Raw genomic sequence first — 6,528 nt, 5'->3', positions numbered from 1 at the left:
CTCGCGACGTTAGGATATTTCGTTCGCCCCTGTAGTGAAAGGAATGAGCAACTGTTTTGTGGCAGAGAAACTTTATATTTGTCAGCCCTAACTCGCCTCTATGTTGGTTAAATTTTACTCAATGCAGTTTGCTTTAGAATACAATTTGTTTCTTATTATTATTTATATTGGAGGTTTGTCTTAACAGAAGTGAGTTCTGTTCGTAAATTTATTTCGCACGAAAATCTTCTATTATGCTAATTTACAAAAAAATGATTTTTTTTTTGGTATTTTGGCATTTCTTTTAAATTTTATTTTTTTTCAATTGCAAGTTTTTTGTTACAAGTTTTTGTTTTACAAAATGGATAAAATTATATGTTCAACATTTTTCAATACGTTTTCCGTTTGTTTGCGACGCACTTGGCAGCCTTCCACGGCTCAACGGTAGAGAAGCGCTGATCTAGTTCAAAAGACAGGATCAAAACGTAAACAAACCGGTTGTATTTGAAAAAGTATTTGAAATGGACTCGTGTCTAGTTTGTCAAACAGACGGCGGGCCGGATGAATTACATTAGCTGGCCTGGTCTGAAACATATTGTAGAATGAAAATTTGTAGACGATGTGCAGATATTTTTTGCGAGTGTTGTTTCGTCTGGGCGAGTGCTGATTGAAATTTAATATTAACCCTGGGTTTGGTCTATAAGCGAAAATCTTTCGCTCGAATCTGAGTCGAAACCTCAAATTTGAGTTGAAATAACAAATCTAAAAGTCGTCCATGCTATAAAATCACAAAATCTGCGCATGTCAAAAAGTTCAGGAATCACTTCTCCACTAGGTGATAGCGTTGGCATATGCTTGCTTTGTGTAATTTAGTGGGTAAATGTTTGTCAGTTCGTTCGAGTCTGCTTAACCCAGCCAAGTGCTACTTTTCTCTAGCGCCATCCCTGCACGGTTAATAGTGGCGAGCCAAGGAAAACCCGACAGGGCTGATAAACTTGCATCAACAGAGCTAAGGGGCGACGCTTGGCGGGGTTTCGGGGCTCGAATCCCGGCAGATGAGACGAGTGAGTCGGCCCTGAAACTTTCCTGGTAAAGAAAGTGCTGAAGAAGGTTACAGATAATTAGATGATACAACTTTGTAGCATAATGAATATAGGTTTTAGTTAGATGTATAACGAATAGTAAAGCCACTAAAGAAGTAGGTAGCATTTTGAACGTTTTAATAAATATTGATATAATAGCTGGATTTTCCAATGCAGATGCTACGGCAACAAATCATGGAAATATTGCAAAACTCGCACTTAAACCCAACTGCAAACCATAACTCAAAATTCAATACTTAATCAATAATGGGTGTATGTGTACCTGAGCGATCCGGATGAATAGCCATTTTAATTTCTAAACCCTCACAGTATTTTAAAGATAGGAGGCTTGCAGACTGGTATTTATTCGCCCTGTAGTTGCACGTTAAACCATGGTTGTAGGTCAGTCTGCATTCTGTGGCAGGTGCACACCTGATATAAGATAAGCGGTATTTGCGTTAGGAGTGTCCTTATTGTTTTACTATTCCAACATATAACATTTTGAGTTCATGTTGTTAAAATATTGCTGCGTGAGATAAAGCTGTTCCTATTTCACACTTAGTCTTTAGAGTCACAGTCCTTCTTTTCACTTTGAATTAAAAAAACGACCACACATTTGTTTGTGTCCCACACTTTTTTTTCGCGCAACAAAGCCATATCCTGATGTCGATCTTACAGATCTCTTTTTACTTTAATAACCATCCATTTCTACGTCTGGCTTGTTTATTGAAGGGAATATTAATGCAGCTTCTATCAAGCAATATTACTCTGCATTGTTTATTTGACGTCACAGTGCACGTGACCAATGTCGTTTTGCGACTCATTCCACTTTATGCTATTCTACTATATAGGTCTTATATAATAGCGGCTTTCTTTCCTGTGTTGTGTTATCGTGTGTACTGAATTTTGTGAATATGTCTGTGGAATATGCTTTGTTCTAATGACTTTGTGAATAGTCAATTTTGACAAGGACGTGTAAGCGACTAGGCAGCCTTCGACTCTCGTCTTAAGAGCCAGCGCCTTCTTACCCCTAGTAATTACCAATGTTATAAAAGCTATAGTAGTTGATTATAATAATACGGCATTTGATTTGAATTTGAGTCAATGCTCGCATTTTAGAAGAAATCATTGCGTTTGTTATCGTTGGTACTGAGATTTGTAATATATACTCAACGAGCAATATCAACTGAGGGAAGTAACTCTTTCCAGAGTTCAAAAAGTTAAGGACAGGTATTTTAGCGGCTTTTTCTTTGCAGTCAGGCTTTACAAAGAAAGTGTAAGCGATTTAGGCAGCCGTCGGCTCTCGCCTAAAGAGCCAGTGCCTACTTACCCATAGCCAGTACATCTAATAATCGCTAAAATTCTTATACCAATATATTTGGTTGACGGAACCTGTATTTGATGTTTTACTGCAACTGTTGCTCGATTTTGTCAGTTTTATAATGACTAAACAAGATGCCAAAGGAACTAAAGGCTCCCAACGTCCTTTATATGAGCCAAACAAGGTAATGCGAAATACGCAATGCCACATTATGGCAACTGTTTATGAAAGTACGGATTGCTAATTGCGGAATAACGTTTTGAGTTCTCACAGATAACGTTTTGAGTTCATGTTAAAGTATTGCTGCGTGAGATAAACTGTTCATATTTCACACTTAAAGCCGATTATTATGTTTTGTGAGAAGATTGCCGTTTTTCAAACATTGCACCGATAAAATGTTATGCTTTATTGTAAATAATTACATGGTTTTCGTACACATACTTTAAACTATGGTCGGCGGTCAAACTCTGGACATAACATTAAAAGTTTAACGGTGCTATTCAAATCACACCGTAAACTAGATTAAGGATTTCATTTATTGCGTTTCCCAAAAGTATTATATTTTTAAACACCTTTTTATTGTGTTTTTGACGACGCTGTGTGGACTTAAACTTTACACCAAACAAACGCAACTTTGCGCGAACGCTTTTTTTTAAATATAATTAGACTCATTTTTGATCGCAAATCAATTCTAAATCCGCCCCTGATTAACTGTTATTATATTTAAAAGCCTAAAAAATTTATGTTTTTGCAACAAAATATTCCGTTTAATGCATTGCGGCCCGCCGACACATTTTTAAGTTTGGTTTTGGCCTGTGACTTGAAAAATGTTGCCCCTGTACTATTTTATGATGCCATTGGATAAAGAACGTTTAGCTTCACGAATTCATAGGTTGTTAAGCGAATACAGAAGCGCGCTTTATTCACAAAAGGTCGTCTCTAGTCAATGTAGCTTCTACGAGTGTATGCTTCAGTCTACACACCGCTTCATGTAAATTAAGCTTGCTGCGTTGCGAACCGGTGTGAATCTCCGTTGTTATGTTTGCCACATTTAGCGCGACTCAGGTGTTTTGTTTCAGAGCTTTGTGTGACGCGTTGGAGCGCGGTAAACGTGTGGAAGCCAGGGGAGGGCCACGAGGCATTTTCCCCTCTTCAAAAGTAATTGGTTGCCAATTATAACAACTTACGCAAACAAAATGAATTACTTTCCTAGTCTGTCCTAACCTATTTTCATTAAATGGTTTTTGCCCAAAAAAGCAAAACCTTTTCGGCAAATATTTTGCATGGTTGAAAAATAAGCGACAATCAATCACCCATTTTTTTAAGTGAAATTATTTTCAACAGTTTCTTAACGCAGAAAACAGTCAAGCTTTTGGACACGAAATGCACTTTGGCCGAATATTTTTAAAATGATGTAAACCTATTAAATTAAGGTTTTGTGTGGTTGCGCTATTAAGATTTATCGCTTGTTTTTTATCTTCTTGTTTTGCATCCTGAAAAAATGTCTAATTTCTTGCGGTATGATACTATCAGAGGGCAAGATCATCTAGAAAAGCAGACCACAATGTAATCAAATTTTAAGGTTTTTGCTTGAACATCTAGAAAATCTTTTCACACCTTCTCTAAAACGTTTGTACGCAACCTTGACTGTGACCTTTACAAGTTTGCTTTGAAACTTTTTTAACAAGTTTTCATTTTTTGGTCAATAAGTTTTATGTTAAACTAATTAAGGTGTCCTGGGTAATAATTTACAAGAACCTGTAACATTGATGTGTTGAAACTTTATTTTAAAGAAATACAAAGTTTGGCCGAATGTTTAAAATAAGTCCCGCGTCTGATCGCACCTTCGAAAATAAAAGTTTGGCGACTTAAATAATACAAAGGCGTTTCTAGCTTTGCGCGAATCCCTAACATATTGACAATTTTTGTATTCAAAGTAACATCTCTCCAACCTAAAACTATGAAATAAACCAACTGTGTGGGGTTCTTAGGGTTACGGTAAAAAATCTGTGCACGTCGCGCGAATGTGCATTTATGTTCACTGAGGGTGCAATGTGCACGAAATGTGCATTTGAACTTGCAGGTGGTCTACAATCCTACCACAACGCACATTATTTGGGTTAGGGTGCGGGACTAACCCTCACCCAAACACTAACCGACAACCTAACCCAAATATAGAAAGTGGCTGTAATAAATTGTTTCAACGCTGTAAGCTAAAGCCTAGTACAGAAAGGTACTTCCTAGTTGCTAGTTCTACAGCCGTTTATTGAACTCCCGGGACCGGCTCATTGTTACATATATGACAAATGGGTCGGTTACATTGCTTTGAATTTCGGTAACCGGTTGCCGGGCAAATATCCTTTTCAAAAATATAATACTGTGGTTTAAGGCAATGTTTCTTAATCAGGTGAATGGTTCACCACAGGGTGTATAAAATTTTTGCAGGGGTGAATAAGGGTGAACCGTCAGAAATGGATGATAGCTTGCGAGCAGGGCGGATATTCCGGGTGTGCTGTTATATATGGACAAGATAGTTTTATCATACCATGAGACAAGGGTGAATAAATCTGGAGATAAACGCTAGGGATGAACAAAATTAAAACAGTTTAAGAAGCACTGGTTTAAGGGACTAAGGTACATATTTCACAATAGTGCACCTTCGAATGTGAACTGTTAGGTGCACATATGGAGAGTGCACATTGTAGATGTTGCGTTGTATGTTGTATAGCAGTCAAGCACAGCCGAACGAACTTTAGTGGGCGCTGGTCTAAAATCCCACCACACTGCATATTATTTGGGAGTTAGCGTTTGTGTTTGGTGGGGTTAAGCATTATTATTAAACTATAAGTATAAAAATACATGACCCACCATCACCTAAACAATGTGCGTTGATTTATGTGTGAACGTTGTGGTAGGATTCTTCACCAGCGCCCTTTACTGTAACAAAGTGTACAGGTTATTTCATCTGGGCTTGTCTTTGTCTTAAGTTATGTTTGTCTCTCGCGACGTTAGGATATATCAATCGCCCCTGTAGTGAATGGAATGAGGAACTGTTTTGTGGCAGAGAAACTTTATATTTGTCAGCCCTAACTCGCCTGTATGTTGGTTTAATTCTACTCAATGTAGTTTGCTTTAGAACACAATTTGTTTCTTATTATTATTTATATTGGAGGTTTGTCTTAACAGAAGTGAGTTCTGTTCGTAAATTTATTTCGCACGAAAATTTTCTATTTCTCTTTAACAGCAAATCAACTAAAAGTTGTGTTGTTAAGATGTTAGAACTACTGTGAATCAGGCGAGCTTTGGATCTTTCATTGCACTTAAAAACGTGTTTAATTACATTTAAGAAGGTAGTAAAGTGTTGACGCAAAGCGCTAAAAAAAGTGTTTGTTTGGTTTAAAATTTAAGTTCACACGTCGTCATCCATACTACTAATGAAAAGTGTAATAGAGCTACTGTGAGGAACGCGAAAACATTTAAAGTTAATCTAGCTTAGTGTTTGCTAACCTTTTAAAGTCAGGGCACACCAAGTGAAGGACAGGTATTTTAGCGGCCTGCACTTTGGGGTCAGGCTTGACTAAGTATATATAAGAGACTTAGGAAGCCGTCAGCTCTCGCCTAAGAGCCAGCGCCTTACTTCCTGTAGCAAGTACATCTAGTAATAGCTAAAAATTATTACAACAATATACAAAGTTTAACCTGTTTACTGCAACTGTTGTTTTGACAAAGTTCATGTGCTGAATACGTAACTAAAACGCAACAGATAACATTTTGAGTTCATGTTAAAATATTGCTGTGTGAGATAAAGCTGTTCATATTTGACACTTAAAGCCGATGATGTTTTGCGAGAAGATTGCCGTTTTTCAAACATTACACCGATAAAATGTTATGCTTTATTGTAAAAAATTACATGATTTTCGTACACATACTTTAAACTATGGTCGGCGGTCAAATCTGGACATAACATTAAAAGTTTAACGGAGCTATTTTTTCAAATTACACCACAAACTAGATGAACGATTTCATTTATTGCGTTTCCCGAAAGTATTTTTTTTGACACCTTTTCATTGTGTTTTTGACGACGCTATGTGGACTTAAACTTTACACCAAACACACGCAACTTTGCGCGAACGATTTTTTAAATAT

The sequence above is a fragment of the Ascidiella aspersa genome, chromosome 5 (assembly GCF_963924565.1).
Source record: "Ascidiella aspersa chromosome 5, kaAscAspe10.2, whole genome shotgun sequence".
Lineage (NCBI taxonomy): Eukaryota > Metazoa > Chordata > Ascidiacea > Phlebobranchia > Ascidiidae > Ascidiella > Ascidiella aspersa.
This window is presented reverse-complemented; position numbering follows the sequence as displayed.